Source organism: Natrix helvetica (assembly GCF_964273705.1).
Source record: "Natrix helvetica genome assembly, chromosome: 1".
In the NCBI taxonomy this organism is placed as follows: Eukaryota; Metazoa; Chordata; class Lepidosauria; order Squamata; family Natricidae; genus Natrix; species Natrix helvetica.
This window is the reverse complement of record NC_138548.1, coordinates 258,176,646-258,197,581: the sequence shown is the minus strand read 5'-3', so window position 1 is coordinate 258,197,581 and position 20,936 is coordinate 258,176,646. Positions and strand designations below refer to the sequence as shown.

Genomic DNA, 20,936 nt, shown 5'->3' with positions numbered 1-20,936 from the left:
AGCCACCACCTGAGGGATTGACGAACCTGTGGGGGAACCAGAATCAAGACTGGTGAGTTCCTTGCGTTGGCACGTTGGTGTGGTAAGAGATGCCACTGGAGCTGGCGAGAGTGAAGACTTGCCGAAAGTATGACGTAGAGACAGGAAATCATTTCGCCTAAGAGCTAGAGCTAGGACAACTGCACAATTGAGGCTTGATGTGACTGCTGAACCAGGTCCTTGATGCTTGCCATCCATTCCAGAGACAGGGAGACCTGACAGTTCACAGTGTCTATGATGGTGCCAAGATATAGCAACCTGGTGGTTGGGACCAGATGACTTTTCTCTAGGTTGACAGAGAACCCGTGATCTTGAAAGGTTCTCATTATGTATTGAAAATCTTGTGTCACGTTTAGGCGGAACGATGACTGGATGAGTATGTCGTCCAGGTAGCATTGAAGCCGCACTGGACGAGATCTGAGGAAGGCTGCTACTGCTGCGAGGATCTTTGTAAACGTCCTGGGGGCCGATGACACGCCGAATGGCAAGGCCCTGTACTGATAATGTTGGCCCGCATAGAAGAACCTCAGAAATCTCCGGTGAGCCTTGCGGATTGGGATGTGGAGATATGCTTCCTTGAGATCTATAGACGTTAACAGATCTCCTGGCCTGATGCAGCCCAAAATTGACTGCAGGGACTGCATCTTGAATCTCTTGTATGCTAGATGGTAATTTAGCTTTTTTAAGTCTAGTATTCCCCTCCAGCCCCCCCCCCCCCCGAGTTCTTTGGAATGAGGAATAGTATGGAGTAAAATCCTGTCCCTTCCTGACCGGACAGTACTGGTTCTATGGCCCTGATGTTCCTTAGATCAAGGCTCTCCTGTTCCACGAGTGCCTGCTTGACTGGGCAGGAGAGGGTGGGGCAACTAATGAAGTGGTGAGGTGAAGGTGAGATGAATTCTAGGGTCAGACCTATGAAAATCGTTTGCAGAACCCACTGGTCTGATGTAATTCGCTCCCATTGGGCGTGCAACAGTTGAAGACGCCCTCCGATGGAGCCATCTGATGGTGGTCACTTATAGTGCCGGAAGAGTCTGGAGCCAGACAAACCCCCCTCCCCGTGGAAAGGATGCTTGGAAAAGGCCTGTTGGCGGCCTCTGTCATGAAAGGGCTGACGGTCCTGTCCATACTCTGGGAATAGAGGGGCTGAAAGGAGCCTGTGTTGGAGGTCGGCTCTGTGCCCCAAAAGGACTGCTTCCTGTAGAAGGTGGAACCCCTACGTTCAGGATTCTTAGTGAGCAAAGGCATGACTTTTTTCTTGTCCTTATTTTCAATAAGGACCAGGTCTAGAGCCTCCCCAAAGAGCTTGCCTCCCTTAAACGGGGCAGAGGCCAGCTTATACTTGGACCTAATGTCCGCGTTCCAATGTCTAAGCCATAAAAGGTGACAGGTGGTGAAGTTGGAAGCTAAAGCCCTGGATGCAAACTTAGCAGCGTTTAAAGTGGTGTCAGCTGTGTATTCTGTCACCGCTATAATCTTATTGACATCCTGTCTTAATCCGCCTTCCCCAGCCGGAAGTTTGGTAAGCAACTAAGCCATAGGAGAGAGGCTCTGGAAAGGAAGGATAAAGAGGCGGCCGTCTTAATCGCTCAAGCCGCTGCCTGATGTGTTTTCTGGCAGGCTTTCTCTGCTCTCTTGTCCTCTGACTTCAGGAGATTAGGGGGAAGAACTGAGAATGATGTGAGCGCACTGAGAACAGGAGCGCCCACAGGAGGTAACTTCAGTAAGTCCTCCAAACTCGCATCTACGGTATACAGCTTCCTGTCGCTACCACTGAGAGTGGTCAGGGTGCCTGGCTGTGCCCATTGCCTCTGCATTACATTGAGGAATAGTTTGGGAATAGGAACAATTTCTTGAGCCTGGACCGGTTCCTCGAAGTGGCCCTCACTGAGATCTGAGGGATCAGGAACTGCCTGTTCGGGGGTGGATGAACCCAAATGGGTAGAGGCCTTTGCCTTATTTAAGATAGTCTTGAAGGTGGCATGTTTGAACAACCAGCTGTTGCATACCTGCTTCGATCCGCTGAGAAATGGCCTGGCAATGCCATCAGTGGAGAAATTGGGTGCCTGATTCTCTGCAGGGCGAGTCCTGGCGGAGGGTTGAATTAAAGGCTGTTGAGGTGCTAGGCATACCACGGGAGCTAGCTCCTCCTCCGCCTCCGATTGACATTCAAAAAGGTCAGCATGGTCAGCCATTGAGGGCCCGGAAGATCCTGTCACAGCCAGCGAAGCATCAGGGGACAACTCCCGCCCTTCTCCTTCACTTTCAGAAATGGGATGTCTGCTTGGATGGGACCTTGGGCGAAGAATCCCTAGGGAAAACTTGCCTGGTAACCTGGGCCTGTTGTTGGGCCTTGTTAAATTGCTTCTCCAGTGCCTTCTGGCGACCGAGAGCATCCCTATCCAGGCCTGACGCCTGCTTCTTTCCCTGACTAGAATAGGGTTTGCTTCACTTGATGGCCTCCCTGGCTGCCTTGCCAGCCTGCCTGGAAAAAGCCCTGCTGGTAGAGAGGCCTGGCTGTATCAGCTCTTCAGGGGCCTGGTCTGCCCTCCCAGCGATCCTTGGGGAGTACTTGAATGAGGCAGGGTATCCTCCACTTACCAGCTGTGGAGAGAAATGCCGTAGTGCTCCCAAGGCAGAGACAGTGAGGGCAGCAGATTGAGGCTTGCCAAGTTGAGGAGAAAAATTCTGGTGTGAGCCGGATCACTCCCAGCACCCACGCAGATCTAATCACCAGGAATATGACCCAGGGAAGCCAAAGACTCTGTTGCCACTATCCTCGATGACAAGGAAAAACCAAGGAGCAGACCCGCCGGAAGACCGGACAGGAAGGCTCCAAGCGGCGATCTGCGGAGATGAAGGCAGTTCAGGCAGCTGCAGGTAAGAAATCATGGGAAAATGCAAAAACAAAATGGCGGCCGCAACAACAATCCTCACAAAATAGCTGCTGGAATGCAAAGCGATGCTTGCTGAGGGTCCGCACCACCCGCCAGTGATTCCTGACAGGCACGGAGACTGCGGAGTCCTCAACCATGAGTCCGATCGCAGCGGGGATCACTGCGATTGCGTGGACATCGGCGCTCCAACCCACATGCCTCAACTGACAGCTGCCTCCGACCTCTGAGACACCCGGGTGAGCCCAGGACACCGTGGAGGCTAAAGAGGTGAAAGAAGGGGAAAAGACAAAAAATGTGGAAAAGCTCACCAAGCCTGCTCTCCGAGAGAAAAAAGGGAGGAAAAAATTAAAAGAAAAGGTTAGAAAAAGCAATGGAGAATCCAAGCTATCTGCAAAGACTATAGGAAAAAACTTTAAACACATCCACTGGGTTAGACTGAATTAAAAAAACTGGAGTCGAGTCAGCATCAGAGGCGTGGCTAACGTTTCAATTCAGTCCTGGGCAGATAGGCTGAGTTTAACCCATGTTTGGACTCTCCAAGCAATGCAAAGGAGAACTGATAAATTCTAACCTCAGAGTATCTTGTCAACATATCTCAGGGAACTACCTCCTGAATAATCTCCAATTAGGTGAAGTCACTAATGGTCCTGAATGACTTACAGACATTCTGCTGGGTATTACTGAAAGAATTAAATGATGGAAGGATAAAAAGCTTTTTGCCTCCATCACAACAAAGTAGTCTCAGTAATGAGTTCTTACCATATAAAATTAACTCAACCACCTTCTAAATCTACCATTGTTAAGATATATACTAAAAGATGGAATGGCCTACATTGTAACCAGCTCGTAATCTGTTCCAGAACCAACCCTTTGCCATGTTTTTGTCATTATATCTAAAATTCTGTGCTTCCTTCTATCAATTTGATTTCTATGCATTCATCTGGAGTCTATGTATCTACTGGCTTCATTCTGACTGTTTGAAGACTGAGTTAGCAGTGAAAAGATCACTGGTTTAGCAGAAACTGGTACAAAATTCTACTGCTTTATTTCTGTTTCCTAGGTCATACAATCTTACTAGGTTTTCCTTCCTACTATTTCCAATTTGGCATTTCAATCTCCAGCCATAAGCAGAATATCTTGCTGGCGTTAGGTTGCTGGCGCTAGGTTGATTTTGTATTGAACTTGATCATAAAACTCATCAACCTCTTCTTCTTGATCAATAGCTAAAGCATTAATTTGTGTAATTTATTTATTTTATTTATTTGATTTGTTAGCTGCTCCCTCTCCACAAGGGACTCGGGGCGGCGTACAATAAATAAAAACACACATATATATATATATATATTACATTACACGGAGGAGGTAACAACCATTACAATACATAAAAAGAACGTTGGTCTTACCTGAACGTTTTTTTCTGGAGTAGTGGAGGGAGGGGTCACAGCAGGGTTAACACAGCCTGATTGGTCCATTTGACTGAGAGAAAACTTCTTAACCTTCGCCTTCTCCCGTTGGTTCCCAGTTTCCGCGATGTCACGGCCAGCAACTGCAAGTCAAACACAAACAAGAACAAGCCCCCCCGGGGCCTCCCGATTCTACACTTCCCGGACCCTGTCTAACTAACTAACTAGGGCGGGAAATGTGACCCCTCCCTCCACTACTCCAGAAAAAAACGTTCAGGTAAGACCAACGTTCTTTTTCCAGTAGAGTGGAGGGAGGGGTCACAGCAGGGACATACCCACGCTACGTCCCCGGGCGGGCCGACTGGGTCCCAGGTGAAGAATCGGCCACCACCCTCTGAAGGACCCTCCGGCCAAAGGATGCCTCAGCCGAGGCATAAGTATCCAAACGATAGTGCCTAATAAAAGGTGTGGGGGAAGCCCAGGCCGCCGCCCTACAAATATCCTCGAAAGGTGCCCTGGTGGCCCAAGCCGCCGAAGTAGCCGCACTGCGGGTGGAGTGCGCAGTAATCCCCGATGGGGGAGTCTTCCCAGAAGCCCCGTAAGCCTCAACTATGGCCAACCTAATCCATCGTCCGATGGTGGAAGAAGACACCTTACATCCTAACGAGCCCGGACGAAAGGAAACAAATAACGCTTCCGTCCTCCTAATGCCCTCAGTTCGCTTTAGGTAAATGCGAACAGCCCGGCGAACGTCCAGCTTATGCCACACCAACTCCCGCTCTCTCGAGGGATTGGGACAAAAATTCGGGAGCACGACCTCCTGGGCCCTGTGAAACTGTGAATTCACCTTCGGAATGAACGAAGGATCCAAGCGAAGGACCACCCTGTCCTGGTGTATTACACACAGGTCACTGCGTGAAGAAAGGGCCCCCAACTCTGAAATGCGCCTGGCCGATGTAATGGCCACTAAAAACACCACCTTAAGGGTAAGCAGACGCATGTGTACCGTCCTAAGTGGTTCGAACGGGGAGCTCGTCAGAGCCTGGAGAACCAGGGTCAGATCCCAGGTTGGAAACCTATGAACCGGAGGCGGCCGGATGTTAGCCGCCCCCTTCAGAAAAACGCTTAATCAGTGGAGACCGGGAAAGGACGGGGGAACCCTCCCCCCCCAGAATGGTGGCCAAAGCCGCCACTTGACGCCGGAGCGTATTATGCGACAAGCCATCCTCCAACCCCTTCTGGAGGAACTCCAACACGTTTGGGACGGTAGCCCTAGAAGGATCCAACCCCAAAGGAATGCACCACTTCGCAAACGCTTTCCATGTGGCATTGTAAATTCTAACCGTGGACGGCCTCCTAGACGCCTCTAAGGTGGCTATGACTCCTGCCGAAAGTCTCTGCCCCCTCAGGATCCTCCGTTCAAGAGCCAGGCGGTCAGATGGAGCCACTGAGGCCCTGGGTGATGTAAAGCCCCCTGACTCAGAACGACCTCCCCCGGGGGAATCCTCCAGGGGTCTGCTACCGACAGCTGGACCAGGTCCGCGAACCAGGGTCTCCTCGGCCAGTATGGTGCTAACAGAATAACGAGAGCCCTCTCTGTGACTATCTTCCCTATCGTACGGGGAACGAGGGGAAGGGGAGGAAAGGCATAAAGGAGACCCGGGGGCCATCGGCTCCTGAGAGCATCCGCTCCTTCCGCCGACGGAGACTGGAACCGGGTAAAGAACCGGGGCAGCTGAGCGTTGTCGGGGGAGGCGAACAGATCCACCCGAGGTGTGCCGAACCTGCTGCATATCTTCCGAAACAACGCCGGGCCCAGTTGCCACTCGCCATCGTCTAGGGTTGTGCGACTCAGCCAATCCGCCTGAAGATTGGACACTCCTGAGATGTGCTCCGCCACTATGGAGGCCAAGTGTCTCTCCGCCCACAAGCCCAACGACTGCGCCTCTCGCCAGAGAGAACGTGAGTGGGTGCCCCCTTGGCGATTGACATGGGCCTTCGTTGCCACATTGTCCGTAAGCAGGAGGACATGGCGCCCCCGCAGGTGATGACGAAAAGTCCTTAGGGCAAGCCGCGCGGCTTTTAGCTCCAGCCAATTGATGTTGTGGCGGAGATCCGAGGCAGACCAACGTCCCTGGGTCATGTCGGAGTCCATCACGGCCCCCCAGCCGAAGAGGCTGGCATCCGTCGTCACTGTGACTCTCTCGGGCTCCCAAAAACAAGCCCCTTGTTGCAGCGCTGGGGACAACCACCACCGAAACGAGAGTCTCACCTCCACCGGTAGAGGAACTGGACGCAAGGAGTTGCTCATCATCCTTCTCTGGACCGGGATCAAGGCCCACTGGAGAGGTCGCAGGTGGAGCCGGGCCCAGGGCACTATCCCTATGCAAGAGACCATCTTCCCCAGAAGTTGAGACAAGGTCAGGATGGAAACAGACCGTCTTTCTTGTACAGAGGAGACCAGCTGGCGAAGGCTGGACAAGCGCTCTGGAGACAGGCGGACCCTCCCTGACTCGGAGTCTATCACTGTCCCTAGGTGTAGAATCTGCCTGGATGGGGACAGGTGGCTCTTGGGAAAGTTCACTGAAAACCCCAACGCCTGAAGCCACCGGATCGTCAGCCGAAGATCCGACTTGGCCCTGGGGAGGGACCCTGCCTGAACTAGGACGTCGTCCAAGTAGCACTGAAGTCTCACCGGAATGGAACGCAGATAAGCCGCCAGAGCTGCCAGGACCTTGGTGAACGTCCGCGGAGCTGAGGCCAGACCAAACGGGAGAGCCCGGTACTGGTAATGCCTGCCCCGGTGAGAGAACCTGAGATAACACCGGTGAGACTGAAGGATGGGGACGTGGAGGTAGGCCTCCGTCAAATCTACTGAGGCCATGTAATCCCCCTTCCGAATGCCCTGCAGAATGGATTTCAGGGACGCCATCTTGAACCGCCTGTATACTAGGTAGCGGTTTAGGCGTTTCAGGTTGAGGATTGCCCTCCAACCCCCCGAGGATTTTGGAACTACGAACAGATGGGAGTAGTAGCCCAGACCCCTCTCCGGCTCCGGAACGACCTCCACTGCCCTGATTTCTAGAAGATGGGCGACCGCGAGGTCCATGAGACGACGCCGCGCCGGGTCCCGAGCCGGGGGAAAAACTTTGAAAAAACTTGGGGGTTTGGAGAGGAATTCTAACCTTAGGCCGTGGCGAACGGTCGCCCTGACCCAACCGTCTGACGTGATCCGATCCCACTCGTCCGCATACAGTGCCAGGCGGCCTCCGATGGGATGACTCGGGTTCGAGTCATTTCCCTCTGCGGAAGGGGCGGCCGCCCCCCCCACGAAAGGGCCGCTTGGACTGCGGCTGATATCTAGAACGGTCCTGAAAACTCTGTCTATGAAATGACCTGTCCTGTCTGTATGATTGGTATCGCTGGTCCTGATCCCTGTCATAAGACTTGAACTGGGGCCTGCGATAGGGATGACTACGGGACTCCGCCTTCTTGGTGGATGTAGGCATAACTTTCTTTTTATCTTTGTTTTCCACCAAAATCGGGTCTAAGGAAGCCCCGAACAAATTTGGACCCTCAAAAGGGGCAGCTACTAGGTCCCACTTGGCTTTATAGTCCATCTGCCAGTTCCTGAGCCACAAAAGTCTACGAGAGGCCACAGAGGTGGCCAAAGCACTTGAACCAAATCTAACTGCGTCTAGGGTCGCATCAGCCGAATACTGACACGCTGCCATTATTTTAGCCAAATCCTGGTGTGCGCGCTCCTCCTGGATCGGAATGCGCTCCTGGAGCCGGCGGAGCCACATGACCGTAGTACGGTTAAAGTACGAGGCAGCAGCCGCTGCCCGCACCGCCCATGCTGAGGCTTTAAAATTTTTACGTAAAGTGAGCTCCGCCCTCTTGTCCTCTGCCTTAAGTTTGTCAGCCGCGTCCCCTGAAACTACTGGAGAGGAGGAGACTAAAGCTGCTATGGGCTGATCTATAACTGGAAGCTGAATAGCTTGCACAAAAGACTTTTCCATGTTGTAGGCGCGACGGTCGTTGCTGCCAGGTGGGGAAAAGTTAGAAGGACGGGCCCATTGGCTAGTAGCTACCTCTAAGAAAAGAGGAGGGGCAGGAATCTCCTCCTTATTGGTGGCCGTCGCTGAGAACATGACCATGTCCGGATCCGTGGGCGGTGGGACCGTGGGGTCCCCCGTGCCCACCTTGGTGGTCCTCCTAGCCTTCTTAAGCAATGGTTTGAACATGGCCTGGAGGAAAAGATTGGAAGAGCGAGGCGGCTCAGGAGCCGCATCCTCCTCCTCAGAGAACCCCCAATCGTCCCTCCGTGCCTCCCCCCTAGAGGAGACCTCACTCATGAGGGAAGGCGAAGAAGCCCTAGATCTGGACCTACTAAAGGGAGTAACTCGACTGTGGTGGTAAGGTCTGTCCCTTTGGGAAATGCCCCTAGAAATGGCTGCAGAAATAAGCCTTTTGAGATTCTCAGGGAGGTTTTCGAGATCCTCCTCATCTCCTTCTGAATCATAGTCTGGTGCCACATAGGCCCTGCTGGATCTCCTACCCCTAACTGGACCTGCAGAGGTACCTTCCAATGGATCCCCCCTATCTTCTTCCCTAATCCCCGGGAAAGCAGAAGGAGAGCGAGGCGCCCCCCGCTCCTGACTCCTAACAGATCTGCATGGGGAAGCAGAGGAAGAGGAAGAGGAAGGGCTGAACCCCCTAGCCACCGGTGGGGGAGGGCATGAAGCCGCCACGTGTGGGGATCTGGATCTGGGCCTAGGATCCCTGGCCTGTCTCTTCTCAGCCCTTTCAATGACCTTCTCAATGGCCCTGGATCGCCTGAGCTCATCCCTTTGCAGAGCTCTCGAAGGCCTGTCCTCAGCTGAAGGCCTAGAAACCCGAGGCCTAACTGGGGGAGTGGGCTCAACCTGATCTTCGCCTGCCTGAGCTGGCGCGGCCTGCTGGGACTCAGTTCTATCTGCCATCCCCACTCACGTGCTCCAGAACGAGGTTTTTTGGTAGGAATTGCCCTTCAGCTGGTGAGAATCGCCTGCTCCGGGCCTCCGGTAAAGTTGCAAACAGCACAGCCACGTTTTTCACAGCCTCTCCGTGTTGCAAGCCCCAAACACGTGACTCAAAATGGCCCCCGGCTTCTTTTGGGCGGTGCTTTCAAAAGCGCGCCTAAAAATGGCCGCTCACCTCGCCCTTAATTGCCAATGCCTGCAGCTGCAAGCTCGCCTTTCCCAAAACGCTCTCTAAATCATCGCTGAGCTCCTAAGCCCCTAGGAGCCTTCCAACACCAAGAAAAACGATTCCGCGCTGCTGCCGTGGGCTGTAACCGGCCCGGGAAGCTAGCGGTTCAAATTTGAAGCCGAAAAGCCGCTTTCGCGCCGAAAAGCCCCAGCGCGCTGCGAGCCTCACCGGAAAGTTTTAAGAAGACAAATTAAAGCACGTAGGATCGCCCGGCACACCCGAGACCCCAGGCACCAGTCCGGAGCGATCCCTTAAGAGAGGGGGAGGAAGCGCCCCCCCCCACTGACTATCTCAGCCTCCTGAGGGCAGTCGAACAACAGCCCTGCAAGGCGGACCATTAGAAAAAAATTTTTAAATAAAAAACTCCAAATTCAAGGTGCCAACAACACTAATACTGACTAATAAAACCCACTAAAACTCTACTACTAGGAACCAAACCTGTGTCTTGGACCTTGACTGAGAGGAAACTGGGAACCAACGGGAGAAGGCGAAGGTTAAGAAGTTTTCTCTCAGTCAAATGGACCAATCAGGCTGTGTTAACCCTGCTGTGACCCCTCCCTCCACTCTACTGGAAAATAATAATAATGAAATTAGGAATTAAAATACCCCAGTTTAAAATTACTAATTTAAAAAGACTGTCAGGAGGAATAAGATGGAATTATGGTTGAGCCAGGCCAGATAATTGAAAAAGGTGGGTCTTGAGTTTTGAACGGAAGGAGCGGAGGTCGGTGGTAATCCTAATGTCGAGGGGGAGGTCATTCCAAAGGGCTGGGCCCATCACAGAGAAGGCCCTACTCCTGGGTGTCGCCCTCTGGCATTGTTTAGTGGACGGCACCCGGAGAAGTCCCTCTCTATGAGAGCGGATTGGTCGTAGGGATGTATGGGGCAGGATGCGATCCCGCAGGTAGCTAGGTCCTGTGCCATGGAGCGCTTTGAAGATGGTAATCAAAACCTTGAAACGCACCCAATAGGCCACAGGAAGCCAGTGCAGCTCGCGCAGGAGAGGTGTTACATGGGAGTATCTAGTACTCCCCATAATCACCCGCGCGGCCGCATTCTGGACCAACTGTAGTCTTCGAGTGCATCTCAAGGGAAGCCCCATGTAGAGAGCATTGCAGTAGTCTAGGCGGGTCGTCACCAGCGCATGGGTGACTGTGCGTAAGGCATCCCGGTCCAATAGGGGGCGCAATTGGCGCACCAGGCGAACCTGGTGGAACGCCCCCCTTGCCACGGCTGTTACATGGTCATCCATGGACAGCCGGGAGGACACCCAAATTGCGCGCCCGCTCCATGGGGGCCAGTTGCTCGCCCCCGATGGCCAGAGATGGAAGCAACTGGTTGAACCGGGGGGCCGGAAGCCACAGCCACTCCGTCTTGGAGTGGTTGAGTTTGAGTCTGTTGTCACCCATTGTCATATTAAACAACTGCCTATGAAGTACAATTGATTTGCCCAGTCATTGACTGACTGCATTATATTCAGGTAGTGATTCTATTATATCTTTCATGACTAAGCAAAGCTGCTCTTTGCTTTTCCTCTCTTAAGTAGTAATATGTATGATCTTCTTACTGAAAATGTCCAACTCCAGACTATTTCAATTGGCTAATGCTTAAAATATCAATGTGTGCTAGATTCATTTCAACTCTGTGTGAAGCTTTTCCAAGTCCATGAGTCTTATATTCCATGTTTCCTAGTGACTGTCTTTGCAACTTTGGATTTTTTTACTTGTCTGACAATATTAGCAACTTAAGACATCCACAAGGCTTTAAATCAAGTTACATCAAAAACACCATTCCAGGTAGTCCTGACTTATGACCATATTGGAGTCTGCCCATTACAATTTAAGTCATTGACAGTCATAAAGCAAGTCATGTCATAACCAGACCTATTTTTACAAGCTTTTTTGTGGTAGTCGTTAAGCGAATACCATGGTTAAGCAAACTTTAGTTGCTAGGCTTGGTTTGGGTAATTTCTTGCCCCAAAAAACTAAATGTGGGCGGGATGCCAAGTGCCCAAAATAATAGTGTGGCCATTATAACTTCAGAACTGGATCATAACTTCTTTTGGGGCTGTCTGTCATAAGTCTGAATGGATGCTAAAGCAACTAGTCATAAGTCAAAGATACCTATAGGTTCTCTGAAAGCTTCTCAGCTCTCTCTCAATAGTATGTTGAATGTCACCTGACTTGAGGGGATTCATCATCCAGCACTGTATTATCAATTATTATCAAGGCTATATACATGGTTTACTTGGGAAAATACAAGGATAATCTACCATTGTGTTCTGTTATGTTCAAGTGGGTCTTGCTTAACAACTATTTCAACAACCATCTGAAGTTACAACAGTGCTAAACAAGTTGTTATTCATGACCAGTCTTTGAAGTCCCAGCCATCCATGTTCCCAGTCACATGTACAGAATACAGCCAATTAGCAACCAGCCTGCAATTACAGCATCAGGGCCCTGTAGTCACAATTGCCATTTATGACCTTCACTGCAAGCAAAGTCATTGGAGAAGCTGGCGGGAGGTTGCAAATGGCAATCACATGATGTTACGCTTAATCACAGAAACTCACTAAGCAGTGCAGTCACTAAGCAGTGCAGTCATGTGACATCATACTTTATGATATGGTCAGTAATCTGCACAATTCCAGTCCCAATTACTAGCATAAATTGAGGACTGCCTATATTAAATGATGCCTTTGTCATTAATGTGATAATCTGACTCTATTATCTCCCATATTGATGCTGCCCAGTAGAGATATGCCTGCTTGTTTTAGTTGAAATTTGTGATGATCTTCCTACATAGATGGCCCTCATGAGAGTACATACTTTTGCCATATGTTCCTGGCATTCTTTGTTCCTTCCCAGGAACACTACCCACCACTACTCTACAATGAAGCAGCACTGCAGTTACCAGGGTTGATCTAAAATTAATTTTTTCCCAGTTTAAAACAAATCTTGTTTCTGCTTTGTGCACTTATATTGTGAAGTGAATATGAAATATGAAGTGTGATGCAGTAATAATTCTATAACAAATGTTGCATCTTGACTACATTTAAGAAACTGAGAATTGTAACCTCTAAACTATCCTCAACGTATCAACTATATTCATCGTAAAGGCCATGAAAGGAATTCTGATTGGAGATTCAGAGGGAATCCAATTAAGTTTAGACAGTTAATTTTAGGAAAATCTAATAAGCCTGGTGGTGGTGTGGTCATTTCTGTTCTGAAAGCAAATAGTGAAAGCATATGGAATCATGTACAGGTAGCCCTTGATTTATGACCAGCTGCATAGTGACTACTCAGTTACAATGGGCCCTGAAAATGGGACATGATCGGGATTTGGAGTTCTGATATCTTGCAATTACCTGACCACAACTTATGTTTTTGCCAGAAACCAGTGTTTACTTCCAGTCTCCAGGAAAAAAACTCATCATAGCTAACAATAGGTTTACTTAATGACCACAGTGTTTGCTTAAAATGTCATAAGCAGGCACAGTCACATGATAATCCACTATATCACCATCGTAACGTATTACCAAAATTGTGCACTCGATTACGGTCATAGTACTACCTGTAACTACAAGGTTAAGTAATGAACAATGTATTGACATGTTATGTATTAGCTACTTCTTAAGGAAAACAGAAAGCAGTTTGTCAATAATTTTTTTCAATGCAAAACCCAAATTCTAGTACATTGAATGACAATGAATATTTTTTTTGCCTCCTGAAACCCTGCCCCCTTCACCAAAATGGCTGTGCATAGCTTTTAGGAACCTTGCAGAGTGCTGCTGGAGGCTGGGGAGGGCAGAAATGAGCAAAAAACAGCCCGTTTTTTGCTCAGTTTTGCCCCCCCCAGGAGCACTCTGCAAGCTACCTAATGTCCTTTTTTGGATGAAAAATGGGCCGTTTTTTGCTCATTTTTGCCCCCCTTCCCCCAGACTCTACAAGCCTTCTAAGAGCTATTCATGCCCCTTTTTTGAAAAAAAATGGGCTGTATTGGAAGGTTTGCAGAGTGCAATTTTTTTTAAAATTAGCCTCTTCAAAACCTTGGTGCGTCTTATACTCCAGTGCATCTTATACTCCGAAAAATGCAGTAACTAAAATTTTCTGCTCCCCAAAGTTTGAAATGAGAGACAAGGAATTTCTCCACATTACCATACTCATTTTTAGTTTTTATTTGACATTTTATCACCAAGCCCTCTCTTGTATTTCAATATATTTATCTCTTTTTCAGCCAAGAACTTCACTCAAGCAGAGTGGACAATTATTATTTAAAAATTGAGAGAAGCAAGTATTAAGTATATTTAGAAAGTCAGAGGTCATTCAAATCAAAGGAATCTCTAAATGTTCATCTTCAAAACCTAATGGATATAAACTTTTAGATAACTGAATCACAAGAACTCAATTTTTTAACCAAATGTTGAAAAAGTAGCCTATTTTGTATTCTTGAATAATCTATTTATTCTAGCTTGATTTTCTTCCTCTAACAGAGCAGAGATAAAAGAACTGATAATTAATTTAAATAAGAGTAATAAAGTATCAACTGCCATCTAGAAAACTTTAAATTGGTAAGATTTACAGCACTCATTTTTCTTCTGCAAGCACCCCAAATGAAATTCAATTTTTAAAATCCTGCTGATTCTGTCAGTTGCTGCGATGCTTTTTTTTTTCTTTTCTTAAAACTTTTTCAATTTTCTTGGAGCTCCAGGATGGCAAACCCTCCAGTTGAGGACTGAGTCGATAACGGGGCGGTGCCTGGTGGGCCAGGGGGGTGTCCCAAGAGCTTATCTGACTCAGTCCAATCAGCTGGAGGATAAGGTCAACCCATCCTGGATACTCCTCCCCCTTCACTATGGAGAACAATGAGAAACACAATCTGAGATTTTCTTAAAGAATATCACTATCCAGAAAGCTCTTGGGGGTGTGGAGGAGCAACTGTGGGAACCTCTTAAACTCATGCTTTTTGATTAAATGGACAGGTGGAGATCATAGTCAGGGAGACTTTTGCACAGGTAAGGTTATGCTGATGTGCCTACTGCAATCTATCTTGAGTGAAAGGTTTTTATGATTGTAGCTCATGTCCTCATAAGGATTTACCTAATTTACTGCAATACCTTTTAGATGGTGCTGCATTTGAGGACTACTGAGAAATTTCAATTGATCCAAAATGCAGCAGCGTAATTCTTGGCAAGTACTTTTTGACATGACATCCATGTTTCACACCCTATAATATGTATCATTTTACTTGTTGAAAAGTTCCCAAACTCAAAAACACTGCATGTTATTAATGCTAGTTTGTTTGGACTGAATGGTGGCAGGGTCTTCTGCAGAAGCTGGCAGCTGGACCAAAGCAGCCACCACCTGGTTTTCTCCTGCAATGTAAGCATTAATCATGGACACTGAGATCTAAAGTAAACAATTCCCACAGACTAAATACAATTAAAAACCACAATAATAGCTGCTGTCTAATCAATTAACTATACAACCTAGACTGATATTAAGAGATACTAGAGGCATCTGCTATAGCATCAGCTACACTTCATACAATAGAAGTGACACCGTTTCTAAAAAAAAAACATTTTCACTTTTAAAATCCTAGAACTGCAAACTTTCCATATTGCCACAAATGCCAGGGCTACCTACTTTTCATCCTGAACAAGAGAAATTGATGATGTCTATTAAAAGTTACCCTGTTTCCCTGAAAATAAGACCTCCCCGGATAATAAGCCCAATCGGGCTTTTGAGTGCATTCGCTAAAATAAGCCCTCCTGAAAATAAGCCCTTCCCAAAAATATTGCAACACAGCAGTGCCATGAAGTTACTATGCTTGCCATCTCCTGCACCTCAAAAATAACAAAACCTCCCCTGAAAATAAGGCCAAGTGCTTATTCCGTGGGTCAAAAGAAAATAAGACCCTGTCTTATTTTCAGGGAAACACGGTATACTGTTTGGACATGAATTGAAATGAGTATCTCTGGGAATTTCAAAGATAACCTCTCATAGTATTAGAAGACTCAAGACATTTTAAAATCTGACTCATAAGACAGGAATGGGGGAAAAAATCTATGCATCTGAAATATTGCCGACTGAAAAAATGATGCCCTTTACCAGCACAGAATGAGCAAGAGCAGCCACAATGAAAGGGGGTGGGGAATGACACCATAAAAACATGTCCTGAATCATCTTCATATTCTATGATAAGGATAGGAAAGTTGATGGATGTAAAATGTATTGGACCACATGCATCATGTGTTTGCTCCACCTCCGCCCAGTTTAGTGAAGAGGGAAAAAATCACAATGCCACGTGATGATACCATGATGATGTGAGTTTAACACCCGTGTTGGACAATAACAGCAACAATCCCCGATCATGTCACACTGCTACACAGGTTCTACACTGCTGCTCTTAGGAACAATTGGTTCAAAACATATATATGGCTCTAAGTCCAAGATCTCAAATCAGCAAATCAAATACCACTACTAAATCCTTCCATTTATGTAGCAATTAAAATGTGAAATAAATTCAAATTTTACTGCAACAGATATTTCCAAAAAATCAAGCAGGAACTTCCAGAGCAAATTGTCCTTATAAAGACATATTCTAGACCAGTGTTTCTCAATCATGGCAACTTTAAAATGGGTTGATTTCAACTGCCAGAATTCCCTCTCAGGGGTTCCCAACCTTTGCTATACCCAGCATCCCTAAAACGCTTTTGATATATTCTTGCACCCCTTACAAAAGTAAATAATTATATACATATAATTATGAATATACATTATAATTTTGAAACTTCTAAATCCAAGTTTTCGCACCCCCTGGAATATCCTCTCGCACCCCTGGTTGGGAACCCCTGCCCTAACTAGTATGTCAGCTGGGGAATTTTTAAGAATTGAAGTCCATGTGTCTTAAAGTTGCCAAGGTTCAGAAACAGTATCCTAGGTTCTCTTCTCATTTTCCATCTATTCCCCCATACAAACAACTGAAATACTATAAACTTCCAAGTATTGATCCCAGAGTTCTAAATATAGTGAAATCACTATTAGCATCAATTACATCACTGCTACTTCTTTTACTATAGGTAGTCCTCAACTTATAACCCTTTATTTAACACCTGCTCAAAGTTACAATGACACTGAAAAAAAATGATTTACCACTGATCCTTGCTCTAACTACCATGGCCATGTGATCAAAATTGAGGTGCTTAGTAACCAGTATGTATTTACAACTGTTGCATGACCCCATGGTCATATGAACATCATCTGCCACCTTCCAAGTTTGTTTCTGTTGATGAGGAAAGCTGGATTCACTTAGCAACAGCAATAATTCATTTAACAACCATGGAAAAAAGTTGTAGCATCAGGCAAGACTCATTTAACCACAGCTTTCCTTAGCAACAGAAATTGTAGTCTCAATTTGTGTTTGTAAGTCAAGGACTTTCTGTGCTAAGCTACTGAATTTTGATGAGTTATTTGACAGGTTGGATTTTAACTCTCATCTGTTGCCACATAGCAATATATTTTAAGAACTGCATATGTGGGCCCACCTCCATCAGAATGAAATTCATATAAACATCAGATGAATTTGTGAATATTGACTACTTAATGCTAAGCAGTCAACCTTATAATGATATGCTTAGGGCACTTAGGACTTGATTATTCATTTGAGGAAAAGAATACTCCACTGATACCAGATATGATTCATATATTTCATATGTGGAAGTGCAGTCTCATATATTGCCCTGTGTAAATCTCATTAAGGGTTTAGCATAGTTTTCAAAAATATAATGCAAAGGAAATTTTAACCTATACTCAAAGCAAATGAAAGGCAGAATTCTCTCCCCAAATATCATCTTTGCCTACATGACCCATACAGTCTTTGTGACTTTTTTTGCCCAGAAAATGATTTATTAAAATCCAAGAGAAGGGGTAGCTATGATACAGGCAAATCTGCAATGAAAATGGAAAATGTTCATGTATGACAAGCTAAATTGTAATTGTAACACCTCTGGCAATCCTAAAAGTTTCTGATGACAATTTTAATAGTTTAGTTTTCAATTTGCACAACTGGAGTATTTAAACACTTCTAATTGAATATTTTCATCAAAATGGGGTATTTCTTTTTGAGTAGCAGCTCCTTTTTTAGTAATCTGCAACTATTTATCCTTCAATATAGCATACAAACTAACTATATCAGATAATATTGATGACAGAAAGCTAATTTAAGTAAGACTCTTTAATCTCTATTATCTTTGGTTGGGGTGATGTAATTGAGAAAGGAGAAAAACAAAGTACTTTCTTCTGCAGAAATATTTCCTCAAGAACATATCTAAATTAAATTTCAGAACTATCACATATCAGCTGCTGGGATCAAACAAAATTCCTAAAATAACATGACATAAGCTGAGTTGTCCATTTCTAAGTCTTCTACATAAGTTGCAAACAAGTTCTTACATATACAATGTACTAAAATGAAGATGAAAAAAGTAAATTAACTACTTTCATACAAGGTGAGTAACTGCACGGTCAGGGAGATACCTGATTGGGTCACTATAAGTATATATATAACCAGTGAAAGCTTGAGTGATTGTAATACAAACGTACATATAATAATTGACTGAATCACTTTGATAGTTGGCCAGGATTTCCAAGTTTTATTTTGTTACTTACAAAAAAAAAACACCACTCTTTACTCCAAACCAACCTGTCAGTTTAGAGGCTGATTAATAATACGGAACAAAATCTTTGATATTGTAAATTTTATTAGCCACCTAAATCTGCAACATACCTCTAAACAAAAAACAGGCGCCCTTTATGGCATAGCATAGTGAACATTATGCGGTTTACAGAATCCAATATGTTAAATAAAATTATTTCTAACTATCTAGGTAACTATTTATACAAGAATTAGTGACAGTTATCTCTGGTTTATAAAAAGGGGAATATTTCACGTTTTGAAACTGCTGTCGAAGGTGAGACAACCTATTAAGAATCCCATTCATGGAAGTTTTATTTTGAAAGCCCTACTAGGAAAGGTATCCTTCAGAAATTAAGTAACAAGATGCAATAGTCCCTTTCTACTTTTTCCAAACAAATACTTGGATTCCAATCCATGCTTACATTTAAGACCACACAGAACTTTTCGCCTCGTGCTACGCGTTTTATTTGACCACCTGGGAAAAGGACGGTAGAAAAGAGAGAACGGTAAGGTGTAAGAGAACATTTGAAGGGAAGAGAAAGTTTAGGGGAATCACCAGGTAGGCAGCTGAGTTTTAAAAGGAGCCGTTAAGGGGTCAACGCCCGGCAGCGCGGACCATCCGGTCACAAGCTGCTACCGAGCTCGACACGGAGACCAACTGAGGCCTGGCTAGTCAGGATGCCGCTCCCCCCGCGCCACTTCAGTCTTCCCGGTCTGGTTACAAAACACGAGAAAGGCTGTGCCTTGGGAGCCAAGAAAGGCGCCAGTCCCCAGCCAAAGGAAACAGCCAGCAAAGGCCTCCGCTCTCGGGGAGTCTCTGGAAGCCAAGGCACACAACCCCCGAGCTCTCCTGAAATGCCAGGTGGGGGCGGCGCTAGGAGAGGAGCAGCGCCAGGCCGGGCCTACGGGAACCGCCGCCTTCAGCAGGCGGGCACGGCGCGAAAGGCGGAGCGGCCCAGAGGCGCTCCTTCCTCCAGAGCCAGCCAGCCTTCCCGTTCCCCCTCCAACAACTATCGCTGCCTACCAGCCGGCTGCCCTCCAGGCGCGGGCCGCAGCCGCTACCACCACCGCCGCTTCCCCCTCCTGCTCGACGACAAAATGGCGGCGGCAGGAAGTATCATCAGCACCCGCCCCGCCCAGGCTCCCTCACTGCGCCACCCGCGCACTAAGACCGGATTCCCCGGGCGCAGAGAGTCTCCTCTCTTTCGGCGCACGGACGGAGATCTACCCCGGCGCGCAGCCATCGGGATCAGCCAGCAAAGGCGGGAAGCGCCCTGGAAACGGGAGTCCGACTTCCTAGCGGTACGCGCTGAGGACACAGACACGCTTACGACAATCACGTATCCTACGGGGGGGGGGGGAACGACGCTTTTACGCAAACTCCGCATCCTCTCCAAGCCCTCCTCAGCACCTACCGCAATCCGCGTAACCGTGCAAAATACCAAATCGACTACCACGCAATTGTTCCCGCAGACAATATGTATGGTAGCTGCGAAATATGCATAAAGACAGACGGAGAAAATGCTCCTTCCACTCTCGGAAAACCCCCATCAACCAACGGCGCAGATTCAAAAGACCTTTGCGCAATAGGCCCCGGCGCAAAATACGTAATCCGCCTGACGCAACGGTCACATTACGCAATGCGGGTTACGCCGGCAAGGCAACGTAATTACCCAAGGAGAATACCAACCTCCGCAGCCTCTCCCGGCCCGGCCCAGCTCTTACCTGATAGCAAACGATAAGCCGCAAGCAGGCTGTGTTGCCAGCAATCTTCTTATCGGGGCAAATACCGTATAACCCCGGCCGCAGACAAAGCTCCACAGTCCTCCTGGAGGGCCAAGTACCTCAAGAAAAAACCCGACTAAAGCAGACCGAGCGACGGGCAGCGGGACCAGCAACGGCGGCACTACGCTGACCTCACCGCGCAGCGCGTTACGTCATCACGCAGCAAGTCCCGCCTCGCGTAAAACAGAGGACTTCGAATTCTCAGGCACGCCTCTTGAATCGAACGGCGGTGGGACTGGCGAGGAGAGTGAAATTGCCTTCATTTCTGCGACAGGACTCGGGAGCGAGCGGGAAGCGGAGTGGATGACGCCTCCGTTTTTAAGAGATCCCTATTGCTAAGGACGCTGCCTTTCCTTCAATAATGTCGCAGTTTCGAGAGGGTTTTTCCTCCCTTGTCATTGCCTCTTAGCTTTCTCTCCAGCACGATACCAGCACCAAGAAGCCGGGTGATCAAGGTCCCTCTCCTGCTTGCCAAGAGGCAGCATTCCAGATCGGTCCATTAGGCAGGGCCACTGTCAGATCGACATCCGAATTCACGTGCCGCCGCTTTGTCTGAAGGGTTTTAACGTGACACCACACCTCTCTGCTGCTCCCGAGCTCAAAAAACGGTGACTTCTTCGATTGAGTTCTCCGTGATGATTCACTTTCCTCCCACAAAGCGAGGCTCCCAGCTCCGACCTGCAAAAAAAATCAGGATGACCGCTAGATGGATTCGCGGGTGTTTTATTTTTTAATATCTGTGATGCCTTCATTTTTGTTTTGCTCTCCACCTCTGAAGATCGGACCGAATATAAGCCACGAAAGGCGTCGCTAATGCACATAGACCCAAACAAGCTTTTCCGCCGTGCAAATGTACTGATTT

The 20,936-nt window shown here is 47.5% G+C and overlaps 1 protein-coding gene across 8 annotated transcripts in view; it reads right to left on the bottom strand.

Annotated features, from left to right (window-relative positions):
- Positions 1-20,219, bottom strand: part of BRD4 (bromodomain containing 4) — a 104,234-nt gene extending 84,015 nt beyond the window's left edge. For 2 of the 8 annotated variants that reach the window (XM_081970188.1, XM_081970192.1), the window contains exon 1: positions 19,705-19,854. The gene's annotated coding sequence lies outside the window, so the exon portion shown is untranslated. Of the gene's footprint in view, positions 1-18,711; positions 18,735-19,313; positions 19,392-19,704; positions 19,855-20,014 lie in introns of those variants that run through there. The other 6 variants (XM_081970187.1, XM_081970191.1, XM_081970186.1 and 3 more) reach the window with 5 other exon arrangements.
- Between the last annotated feature and the right edge of the window lie 717 nt (positions 20,220-20,936).